The 12,684-nt window shown below is 51.2% G+C and overlaps 1 protein-coding gene across 1 annotated transcript in view; it reads left to right on the forward strand.

Annotated features, from left to right (window-relative positions):
• The first annotated feature begins 327 nt into the window (after nucleotides 1–327).
• Nucleotides 328–12,684, forward strand: part of LOC147682140 (guanylate-binding protein 1-like) — a 392,581-nt gene continuing 380,224 nt past the window's right edge. Inside the window, exon 1 of the mRNA XM_086943549.1 lies at nucleotides 328–367. The gene's annotated coding sequence lies outside the window, so the exon portion shown is untranslated. The remainder of the gene's footprint in view (nucleotides 368–12,684) is intronic.

Genomic DNA, 12,684 nt, shown 5'->3' on the forward strand with positions numbered 1-12,684 from the left:
GTCCACGTTTACCCTGGAAAGGCCTTCTCTATTCTGGGAAATGGACGAATTCCTGCAAAATGACATAATACTGCACTTATTCCAGAATTTTCAGTTTCGGTCTGAGTGAAGCCCCCCAAAGAAGTGTATAGATAGGCTGGAACAGCCAGGGATGGAGGGAGGAGGTACGCGTTTACCAATGAAGGGCCTTCTCTGTTCCGGGAAATGGGTGAATTAATCCCTGCAACATAACATATTACTGCACTTATTCCAGAACTTTCAGTTTCGGTCTGAGTGAAGCCCCCCCAAAGAAGTGTATAAATAGGCTGGAACAGCCCCCGGACGGGCAGAGCCATCAGACGAGCACAAGAGGTTTACAAACTTTACAGTAAGTGTCTTTTTACATTTGTTTGTCCGTAGGCTATGCAAAGCCCATACTTCCCTTACTGCCTCGCTTTAGTTAGTCTGTGATAGTCCTGCTCTGTGTGCTGCTGCAGCTGCCCCCGGGTATGGAAGAAATTGGAAAAAATGCAACTAGATCCAGGGAGATTTTGAAATAAAAAAGATAAGTGGATTTCATTTTCCCCATTGAACTCCATGTAAGCAAAGACAATTTTCGGTGGGTGACTGCTAAAATAAAGTCAGGTCGGCGGGTTCTTCACTGTGACTTGGTGGTGAGACCGACCAGTGAGCAACGGAAACACAGCGCCCCGGGCAATTCTGAGACAGCACCGTGTTTTCATGCATTCCCAGGAAAATAGAGCGCCTCTCTGCAACCCGGGGTTGGTGTGGGGCACATATACAAAGAGTGCCCTTTACCAGTGTTTTTAATGTAACTTTTTTCCTCCGCCAACGATTCCTCTTTTTCAAAGCAAGTTAATGTGGAAATTGAATTTCTCCGATGTTTCCCAACTCTCCCTTTATTTTTTTCCCCGTGTTGGCTTGTCACTCTAGTGCCTCACTGCAAATTGATTCACAGCCAAACATCCACCTGCGACAATGGGAAACAGCCCCAGACGCCTAGAATGTAGTATAGAAGTTTTGAGTAGTAACCTGCATGCAGTGATGTGGTGTAGTGTCCCGCGGACTGCAGTACAATACAATCCCCTGGTCAATCATGACGCTGCAATGCCGCGTTGTGATTGGTCTGAGCACCGTGGTTCGGTGCTCAGGCGGGGACAGGGAGGCTGTGCATCAGAGCTTTCCAAACTCTGGGGCAGATTTATGTTAACTGGCGCATCCCGAGGGATGCGCCAGTTAACGTGCGCCACAGTGCGCCACAGATACGCCACCCATGGTGCGCCGCATTTATAATGCGGCGCACCATGGTGCAAAATGTGGCGCATTGCTGGAGTTGCGTCGCAAGCGCGACGCAGCTCCAGCAAGGCTCGGGGGGTGCCCCATTCTACTAATGCTGCATCAAGACCTATGCCTGCTTCAAGCAGGCGCAGGGTTTTCAAGCAGCATTGCCCTGAAGGTGACTGAGTGAAATCTCATAGATTTCACTCAGCCACTTTCAGGAGGCGTTCCTGCGCAGGAACGCCCCCCCCCTGCGCAGGAACGCCTCCTTATGGCACAGTGCTTTACAACGTGACACATCTACTAGATGCGTCACGTTGTAAATAGGGCGCATTGTTTGCGCCGCAGTTGCGTCAAATAAAGTGACGCAATTGCGGCACAAAGAGGCGCAACGGCCTCATAAATCTGCCCCTCTGTGTCCCGACACAGTAGTGTGTCGCCTGCAAGTGGTGGGTGTGTCGCAGGATGAGGCACTTAGCAAGTAATTGCTAATTAGGAGGCATTCCTTTGAAAGAGTGTCTCGGAGTCAGCCACAGCAGCGCAGACTCCGAGACACTCTGCTCTAGGGGGGCCGTGAGATTCACAACAAAGCCCCATTAACAAGTAAATGGTCCTTTAAAGACGCCTTTAACTTCTCAAAAACGAGAGATCCTTAGATTTTTTTTATTTACCTGTTCCCTCAATGTTTAAATTATAAAGTACTGACATCTGAAAGGAGAGTGCGCAGTAGCCAATCGATGCAAACATGTCCCAAAACGAATTTACTGAAAAGCAAAAATAAAAAAAACAATCTCTATCAATAAATCTGGGCCACTTTAAAAACTGCCTGTCTGTCCTTGTTAAGAGAAATGCATTGCTGGCTCGGCATTTACTCAATTTCCTCAGTCAAATTTCTATGTAAAAATTGCTTCTTTCTATAACGTGCAGCGCAATTTAATTCTATGTTCCTCACTGGTCCATTTCGTATTTAAACTAGGAAGAATATTTTTTTTAATCTGATCTTTTGTTCCGTTCCTACTTTATAAATATAAAGTAAAGCAGTCTGCAGAGGCGAGGCAGCACTGAGAGCTGTGCTCACAGATTGGTGTCACCCTCCACTGATGGTGTCATCCGGTGTGGTCCGCGCCCCAACCCCCCCCCCCCCCCCCCCCCCCCCGCCTAAAAGACCTGCATGCCCGGGAGTCTGGGGTGAGGTGCCAGAGGGTGACAGGCAGGGGGAGGGAGACAGTGAGAGAGCCGGAAAATAGAGAGGGAGACAGAGACAGGTAGGGAGACAGAGAGACGGATACAGAGGGATTGAGACAGAGGGAAGGATACAGAGAGAAGGATACAGAGGGGGACAGAGAGGGAGACAGAGAGAGGGAGATAGAGGGAGGGAGACAGACAGAGGGAGGGAGATAGAGAGGGAGATGGAGAGAGAGAGAGGGACATCGATGGAGAGAGGGAGATGGAGAGAGAGAGAGGGAAATAGAGAGAGAGAGGGAGATGGAGAGAGAGGGAGATGGAGAGGGAGATAGAGAGGGAGGGAGATAGAGAGAGAGAGAAAGAGGGAGAGAGAGAAAAAGGGAGAGAGGGAGAGAGATGGAAAGAGAGCGGGAGATGAAAAGAGAGAGGGAGATGGAGAGAGAGAGGGAGATGGAGAGAGAGAGGGAGATGGAGAGAGAGAGGGAGATGGAGGGAGATGGAGAGGGAGGGAGATAGAGAGAGGGGGAGATCGAGAGAGGGGGGAGATAGAGAGGGAGATAGAGAGGGAGGGAGACAGAGGGAGTGAGACAGAGGGAGTGAGAGAGAGGTAGAGAAAGGGAGAGAGATAGAGAGGGAGGGAGACAGAGAGAGGGAGGGAGACACAGACAGACAGATGCAGACAGAGACGGGGACAGACAGAGATGCAGAAACGGGGACAAACAGAGATGCAGATAGAGGGAGACAGCCAGACAGACACAGGCAGAGACAGACACAGGCAGAGGCAGACAGACAGGGAGAGGGACAGACAGAGGGAGAGAGACAGACAGAGGGAGACAGAAAGACAGAGATAGAGACAGACAGACAGAGGGAGAGAGACAGACAGAGGGAGAGACACAGACACAGAAAGCAGACAGACAGACACAGACAGACAGAGACAGACAGACAGACAGACAGAGACAGACAGACAGAGACAGACAGACAGACAGAGGGAGATAGACAGACAGACAGACAGAGGGAGATAGATGACAGACGGACAGACAGAGGGAGATAGACAGACAGACAGAGGGAGACAGATGGAGAGAGAGGGAGGGAGACAGAAGGAGAGAGAGGGAGGGAGGAAGACAGAAAGAGTGGGAGACAGAGGAAGGGAGACAGAGGGCAACAGACAGAGGGAGGGAGACAGAGGGCAATAGACAGAGGGAGGGAGGGAGACAGCGGGCAACAGACAGAGGGAGGGAGACAGAGGGCAACAGACAGCGGGAGGGAGGGAGACAGAGGAAGCGAGACAGACAGAGGGAGGGAGGGAGACAGAGGAATCAAGACAGACAGAGAGCGACAGAGGGAGGTAGACAGACAGAGAAAGACAGAGGGAGAGAGAGGGCGAGGGAGACAGTTACAGAAAGAGAGAGGGCGAGAGAGAGGGAGACAGACAGAGTGAGTGAGACCCCCCCCCGCATCACCCTTAGGTAGTTCGGGCTCGCTACGCTACGTTTGCTCGCTACACTGCCTTACTGTGTCCCAAAATTATGCACCTCCAAAAAGTGTGTCCCCAACATAAAAAGTTTGGAAAGCTGTGCTGTACATGTTTCCTACCAGGCTGTGTAATGCAGCCTGGTGGGGAACATGCAAAGTGCACAGGACTGTTTGCCCGGCCCAAGAGGGCCAGGCAAGCAGTCTTGTGCACTTTAAAGTATGCCTAACACTCCCCCCAGCCCCTGCTCTTGCCAGCCCAGCTCCACCCCCTCCCCCCACACTCCACTCCTAAGCTGTAATAACCTTAGTTCTTATCATTTATTTTACCTTTTTAAACTGTTTGCAGAGCATTGGGGCGACACTTCTCCGCTTCATCGAAGGAGCCACCACTGGTAGTAGTTTAGTGTCCCAATGATACAGCATCCCTAAGATGTGGTGTGGCAACTTAGTGACATATTTACAAGGGCATTGCGTCAAGGGAGCGTCACTTTTTCCAACGCTTCGGCGGCGCAATGCCCTGCCCCATATTTACAAGGCAGCGCTTTAACGTCGCCGTTGTAAATATGGCCCTTCTAGCCGCAGTTTTCTGCAGCAAAGAGGTGTGGAATGGGTGTTGCTGTGGGGGATCCTAGCAACACCCATAGCTTTGCATTGCTGGATATGGTCGTAAGACTGACGCAACTCCAGAAAAGTGTCAGAATACAGAGGTGAGTCCTAAGTTAAAAGCTCTGCAACAATTCTTACACCTGCTTTGAGAAGGCGTAGGGATTTTGAGGAAGTGAAAAGCAATACATTTTGCTGCATCATTTCTACATGACTTTTAACTTGGGAACGCCTACTGTGCATACATTATACCTGGCACAGGTATAATGTGGCGCAGGCCCGTACAAGTTAATGCATTGGGCCCAATGCATCAATTTGTAAATATGGACCAGGGTGGAGCACTGATTGTGCAGTCGCGCATCAAAAAAATTATGCTGCGTTGTTGCTAGCTCCTTGTAAATATGCCCCAATCATCCCTGCAACTCAGGAACCCTGCACCATGGTGCACGGTTGCCTGCCCCGGCACTAGTCAGCTTTTTTAGCGCAGGCGCAAGGGAAAACACTGGGGTGCACCAGTATTCTTGTAAATATGCCACATCCCTGCATTTTATGAATGATGCAACGCTGTACAGCTAAAGTGCATGCAGTGACAGCTTGGAATACTACTGAGGCGGAAGCCGGTAGTCGCTCGTTTTTAAAAATTGAAATCTGTTGTAATATTGTGTGCTTTTAAAACTTGTTGCACTGTGCAAACACCTTTGGCCCTACCTGTGCTACAGCTCAGCGGCAGACAGCTTGTCGCTTCGCTCGTAGAGCACATCGCGTCCTGCCGTCATTCCAGGTCGCCGCCAGACACGCCCACCGCGCCTGGCCACGCCCCCCCCGCCCAATTGATATAAATTACGCGCCAAAGCGCCAGCGCCCATTAACAGCTTGGAATACTACTGAGGCGGAAGCCGGTAGTCGCTCGTTTTTAAAAATTGAAATATGTTGTAATATTGTGTGCTTTTAAAACTTGTTGCACTGTGCAAACACCTTTGGCCCTACCTGTGCTACAGCTCAGCGGCAGACAGCTTGTCGCTTCGCTCGTAGAGCACATCGCGTCCTGCCGTCATTCCAGGTCGCCGCCAGACACGCCCACCGCGCCTGGCCACGCCCCCCCCGCCCAATTGATATAAATTACGCGCCAAAGCGCCAGCGCCCATTGACAGCTTGGAATACTACTGAGGCGGAAGCCGGTAGTCGCTCATTTTTAAAAATTGAAATCTGTTGTAATATTGTGTGCTTTTAAAACTTGTTGCACTGTGCAAACACTTTTGGCCCTACCTGTGCTATAGCTCAGCGGCAGACAGCTTGTCGCTTCACTCGTAGAGCACATCGCGTCCTGCCGTCATTCCAGGTCGCCGCCAGACACGCCCACCGCGCCTGGCCACGCCCCCCCGCCCAATTGATATAAATTACGCGCCAAAGCGCCAGCGCCCATTGACAGTTTGGAATACTACTGAGGCGGAAGCCGGTAGTCGCTCGTTTTTAAAAATTGAAATCTGTTGTAATATTGTGTGCTTTTAAAACTTGTTGCACTGTGCAAACACCTTTGGCCCTACCTGTGCTACAGCTCAGCGGCAGACAGCTTGTGGCTTCGCTCGTAGAGCACATCGCGTCCTGCCGTCATTCTAGGTCGCCGCCAGACACGCCCACCGCGCCTGGCCACGCCCCCCCGCCCAATTGATATAAATTACGCGCCAAAGCGCCAGTGCCCATTGACAGCTTGGAATACTACTGAGGCGGAAGCCGGTAGTCGCTCGTTTTTAAAAATTGAAATCTGTTGTAATATTGTGTGCTTTTAAAACTTGTTGCACTGTGCAAACACCTTTGGCTCTACCTGTGCTACAGCTCAGCGGCAGACAGCTTGTCGCTTCGCTCGTAGAGCACATCGCGTCCTGCCGTCATTCCAGGTCGCCGCCAGACACGCCCACCGCGCCTGGCCACGCCCCCCCCGCCCAATTGATATAAATTACGCGCCAAAGCGCCAGCGCCCATTGACAGCTTGGAATACTACTGAGGCGGAAGCCGGTAGTCGCTCGTTTTTAAAAATTGAAATCTGTTGTAATATTGTGTGCTTTTAAAACTTGTTGCACTGTGCAAACACCTTTGGCCCTACCTGTGCTACAGCTCAGCGGCAGACAGCTTGTCGCTTCGCTCGTAGAGCACATCGCGTCCTGCCGTCATTCCAGGTCGCCGCCAGACACGCCCACCGCGCCTGGCCACGCCCCCCCCGCCCAATTGATATAAATTACGCGCCAAAGCGCCAGCGCCCATTGACAGCTTGGAATACTACTGAGGCGGAAGCCGGTAGTCGCTCGTTTTTAAAAATTGAAATCTGTTGTAATATTGTGTGCTTTTAAAACTTGTTGCACTGTGCAAACACCTTTGGCCCTACCTGTGCTACAGCTCAGCGGCAGACAGCTTGTCGCTTCGCTCGTAGAGCACATCGCGTCCTGCCGTCATTCCAGGTCGCCGCCAGACACGCCCACCGCGCCTGGCCACGCCCCCCCGCCCAATTGATATAAATTACGCGCCAAAGCGCCAGCGCCCATTGACAGCTTGGAATACTACTGAGGCGGAAGCCGGTAGTCGCTCATTTTTAAAAATTGAAATCTGTTGTAATATTGTGTGCTTTTAAAACTTGTTGCACTGTGCAAACACCTTTGGCCCTACCTGTGCTACAGCTCAGCGGCAGACAGCTTGTCGCTTCACTCGTAGAGCACATCGCGTCCTGCCGTCATTCCAGGTCGCCGCCAGACACGCCCACCGCGCCTGGCCACCCCCCCCCGCCCAATTGATATAAATTACGCGCCAAAGCGCCAGCGCCCATTGACAGTTTGGAATACTACTGAGGCGGAAGCCGGTAGTCGCTCGTTTTTAAAAATTGAAATCTGTTGTAATATTGTGTGCTTTTAAAACTTGTTGCACTGTGCAAACACCTTTGGCCCTACCTGTGCTACAGCTCAGCGGCAGACAGCTTGTGGCTTCGCTCGTAGAGCACATCGCGTCCTGCCGTCATTCTAGGTCGCCGCCAGACACGCCCACCGCGCCTGGCCACGCCCCCCCGCCCAATTGATATAAATTACGCGCCAAAGCGCCAGTGCCCATTGACAGCTTGGAATACTACTGAGGCGGAAGCCGGTAGTCGCTCGTTTTTAAAAATTGAAATCTGTTGTAATATTGTGTGCTTTTAAAACTTGTTGCACTGTGCAAACACCTTTGGCTCTACCTGTGCTACAGCTCAGCGGCAGACAGCTTGTCGCTTCGCTCGTAGAGCACATCGCGTCCTGCCGTCATTCCAGGTCGCCGCCAGACACGCCCACCGCGCCTGGCCACGCCCCCCCGCCCAATTGATATAAATTACGCGCCAAAGCGCCAGCGCCCATTGACAGCTTGGAATACTACTGAGGCGGAAGCCGGTAGTCGCTCGTTTTTAAAATTGAAATCTGTTGTAATATTGTGTGCTTTTAAAACTTGTTGCACTGTGCAAACACCTTTGGCCCTACCTATGCTACAGCTCAGCGGCAGACAGCTTGTCGCTTCGCTCGTAGAGCACATCGCGTCCTGCCGTCATTCCAGGTCGCCGCCAGACACGCCCACTGCGCCTGGCCCCGCCCCCCCGCCCAATTGATATAAATTACGCGCCAAAGCGCCAGCGCCCATTGACAGCTTGGAATACTACTGAGGCGGAAGCCGGTAGTCGCTCGTTTTTAAAAATTGAAATCTGTTGTAATATTGTGTGCTTTTAAAACTTGTTGCACTGTGCAAACACCTTTGGCCCTACCTGTGCTACAGCTCAGCGGCAGACAGCTTGTCGCTTCGCTCGTAGAGCACATCGCGTCCTGCCGTCATTCCAGGTCGCCGCCAGACACGCCCACCGCGCCTGGCCACGCCCCCCCCCCGCCCAATTGATATAAATTACGCGCCAAAGCGCCAGCGCCTATTGACAGCTTGGACTACTACTGAGGCGGAAGCCGGTAGTCGCTCGTTTTTAAAAATTGAAATCTGTTGTAATATTGTGTGCTTTTAAAACTTGTTGCACTGTGCAAACACCTTTGGCCCTACCTGTGCTACAGCTCAGCGGCAGACAGCTTGTCGCTTCGCTCGTAGAGCACATCGCGTCCTGCCGTCATTCCAGGTCGCCGCCAGACACGCCCACCGCGCCTGGCCACGCCCCCCCCGCCCAATTGATATAAATTACGCGCCAAAGCGCCAGCGCCCATTGACAGCTTGGAATACTACTGAGGCGGAAGCCGGTAGTCGCTCGTTTTTAAAAAATTGAAATCTGTTGTAATATTGTGTGCTTTTAAAACTTGTTGCACTGTGCAAACACCTTTGGCCCTACCTGTGCTACAGCTCAGCGGCAGACAGCTTGTCGCTTCGCTCGTAGAGCACATCGCGTCCTGCCGTCATTCCAGGTCGCCGCCAGACACGCCCACCGCGCCTGGCCACACCCCCCTCCTACGCAACGACGCCGCCCATAAATTATGAGCCTCTGTCGGAAGCGCAGCGGACGAGCGCAGCGGGCGCGACGAATGCGCGCCGAAGGCGCGCATAAGGCAAGCTCGTCTGCGCTCGTCCGCGCCTCGGCAGCGACCGCAGCGCTCTCCGATGCTCCTGCCCTTTCACCTACCACCAGCATTCCGTATCTGACACGTGAGTCTCTACTCTCCCTTAGAGACTGTGCTCATGAAGGCCAACTCTCCTTCGCTGACACTGCCTACCCCCTACATGACTTCGCCTGTAAAGGTTTACTGATGGCCAGCCTGCTGAATGTCAGGTCATTGCCTAAACACGCAAATGAAATTTCCCAGCTTATTGAGAATCATCACCTCGACGTATTGTTCATGACCGAGACCTGGACCCACTCCGACTGTAATATAGATCTGGACTGGGCATGCCCACAAGACTTTAAAATCTTGCATCTCCCCAGACCTAAGGGTCGGGGTGGTGGAGTTGGCATAATTTACAGAGTCTCCTGGTCCATAAAAACACTCGACATGGACCCAGTGGCTGGTACGGAAATACTTGGTCTTTCAATCAACTGTCTCTCCGGAATAACCTTCACGGCTGTAATATGTTACCGCCCGCCGGGAGCTTTTAATTCTACACAGCAGCAGTCGCTCCTTACGACTATCACTAATATGGCCACTTCCCACAACAAGTTGATTGTTCTGGGTGATTTTAATCTTTGGCCCAATGGCAGTCTGGACTCTGCTCTAAACAATCTCTTACTTTCCTGCGAAGGCATGGGACTTTCTCAAATGGTCAGTAAACCCACACACTCGGCTGGAAATCAGCTCTATTTAATTTTTTCCTCCACCCAGTTAGTTCTCCTGAGCGACATCCTGCCTATGTGTTGGACTGATCATGCGCTTATCAAATTTCACATAGCCAGCGGCAGAGCCAACAAACCGTCACTCAGTGCAGCACCTGACCCTCTGTATAGAGATTGGAAAGCCTTGGATAAACGGAGGCTGGCCGGCCCCGTTTTTGAGGTGGAAGATAGCTTCTCCACCGCCCGGTCGGTGGAGGACAACTACTTGTCCCTCTGCACCAAGATCTCCAATACCTCAGAGCGTCTCGTCCCTCTGAAAAAATGCAAACCAAGGAGTAGAGCAGCCGCCCCCTGGTTTAACGACTCATTGAGAGCCCTGAAGCTGGCCTGCAGACAATCTGAGAGAAAGTGGAGACAAGGTTATCTTGACTCCAACAAAATTCTCTGGAAAAATAACCTTCGGGAGTATAAAACTGCCATTGTCCAAGAAAAGGCTAACTATTACTGTTCTACTATTTCCAACGCCACCAACAGTTCAAAAAGTATTTTCCAGATACTTAGAAATCTAACTCACCCAGAATGCGCTACGTCGACGCAGCTTCTCACCCAAGCCCTCTGCGATAATCTGGCAACTTTTTTCATTAATAAAATCAATATCATTATTCAAAACTTGAAGACCCCCCCCTTACTGGGAGATGTCAACACCCAGGGAGCCAGTACCTGCCCTCATGATTTGCCGCCTCGATCCTCCAGCTTACCGGCTAGACTGCGAGAATTTCCTAAGATCTCTGAACCCGAGTTTGAAAACCTGGCGCTCGGAATCACCTCGGGTTCCCCGCTCGACCCTCTGCCTCCAAAAATTTGGAAAAGCTCTGGAACAGAACTTTTTGGCATCCTGCGCCAAATATGCAACCAGTCTCTGCAATGTGGCTACGTCCCAACCCCATGGAAACAGGCGCTTGTAACTCCGCTCTTGAAGAAACCCTCCCTGAGCCCAGATTGTCTTTCTAACTATCGACCCATCTCCCTACTGCCTTTCCCTGTGAAGGTAGTGGAACGATGGGTCAGTTCTTGCCTTTCCATTCATCTTGAGCAGAACAACCTTTTAGACGATCTCCAGTTCGGTTTCCGCCCTGCCCACGGTACCGAAACTGCGGTTTTAACAGCCATGGAGGATCTTCGCATGCGTGCAGACAGGGGCCAGCCTGCAGCATTAATACTGCTGGACCTGTCTGCCGCATTCGATACGGTCAACCATAGGACGTTGCTGCTGAGACTCAGGGAAGCTGGTGTGGAAGGCACAGCTTTGCTTTGGTTTCACTCTTACCTGCAGGACAGGAGACAGGCTGTCTCCCTCCCCCCATTCCAATCCGCCTTCTCACCTGTGCCACAGGGAGTCCCTCAGGGATCTTCCATTAGTCCCATCCTTTTTAATGTGTACCTTACACCACTGATCACATTAATTAAGTCATTCGGGTTAAAAACAATCAATTACGCAGACGACACCCAGCTCATTCTCTCCTGGGAAGGAGAAGACTCCATCTCTCTGACCTCCTTCCATGAGTGTCTTAGAGAAACGGCTGGATGGCTCCATAGAAACTCTCTTCAATTTAACGCCTCCAAAACAGAGGTTCTGTTCTGTGCTGGCACCACTCTATCTTGCCAGTTCCCGATTGACTTCTGGCCGCCTGAGACAAGAGAGAAACCTAAACCTGTCTCCTCGGTCCGCAACCTGGGGGTCATGCTCAATAACAAGCTGAGTATGGAAACCCAGGTTGCAAAAACAGTGGGGATATGCACGGCTTTGCTACGCTCCTTGCGAAAAATTATGCCACTTCTCCCTGCACAAGCCCGGGCGTTGGTAGTCAGGTGTACGATTCTGAGTCGCCTTGACTACTGCAACGCCCTGCTCCTTGAGTCCCCTGTCACGTTACTGGACCGGTTGCAGCGAATTCAATCAGCCGCGGCCAAGTTGGCTCTTGGCTGGTCGAGAAGGTCCTCGGCCACAGCGGCATTGGCCGAACTGCATTGGCTACCCCTAAAGCAGCGGGTGGCTTTCAAGTCCCTTTGCATTGTATTCAGGGCTCTGCATGGACTCGGGCCCAGGCCCTTGCAAGCCCTGTTTCAGTAGTATACTCCCGCCAGAGACCTGCGATCATCCTCGGCGTATCTGGTAAGGGTGCCCAGATACAATAAAGCCAGAACTGGGGTAGATCCTTTAGGGTCGCAGCCGCCAAATTATGGAACAGCTTGCCCATTGACATACGCCAGACCCCCCAACTTCTTCCATTTAGGAAGCGCATCAAGACCTGGCTTTTCCCTTAGACCTCCCCGCCTCTACATACCTCGGTCTCTTTCTCAGTAAAGTATTCTCCAGCGCCAGGAAGCCTGCAAGGTATCAGCTGCGCTATATAAATAATTAAAATTAAAAAATTAAATTAAATTAGTGCCCTCTGCGGCATTTCACTGTAAATATACCCCAGAGTGTCCCTTTTATGCAGTGTGTGGTGAAATTGTGGGGTGAATTAGGGGCAAATGTATCAAGATTCCATTTTGCGATTCATAAATAGCGATTTTTAAGGAATCGCTATTTAGAATTTGCAAAATGGAATGTATGAAAAAAATCGCTATTTTTTTGCGATTCCTTAACCTTCCTTATTTGCAAATTCACATTTTGCGAATTCGCAAATAAGGAATAATTTTCCATGCATTCCTATGGGCCAGGAGGCCCATAGGAATGATTGTGAAGTAATTCTCAAATTGCGAATTCGGAATTTGAGAATTTTTTCAAGGGTGCAGGGGTGTCTCATGGACACCCTGCTGCACCCCTGATACGTACATGTGTGTGCATATGGCGCACATACATGCCCTATGGGCATGTA

The sequence above is a fragment of the Lissotriton vulgaris genome, chromosome 11, assembly GCF_964263255.1.
Source record: "Lissotriton vulgaris chromosome 11, aLisVul1.2, whole genome shotgun sequence".
In the NCBI taxonomy this organism is placed as follows: domain Eukaryota; kingdom Metazoa; phylum Chordata; class Amphibia; order Caudata; family Salamandridae; genus Lissotriton; species Lissotriton vulgaris.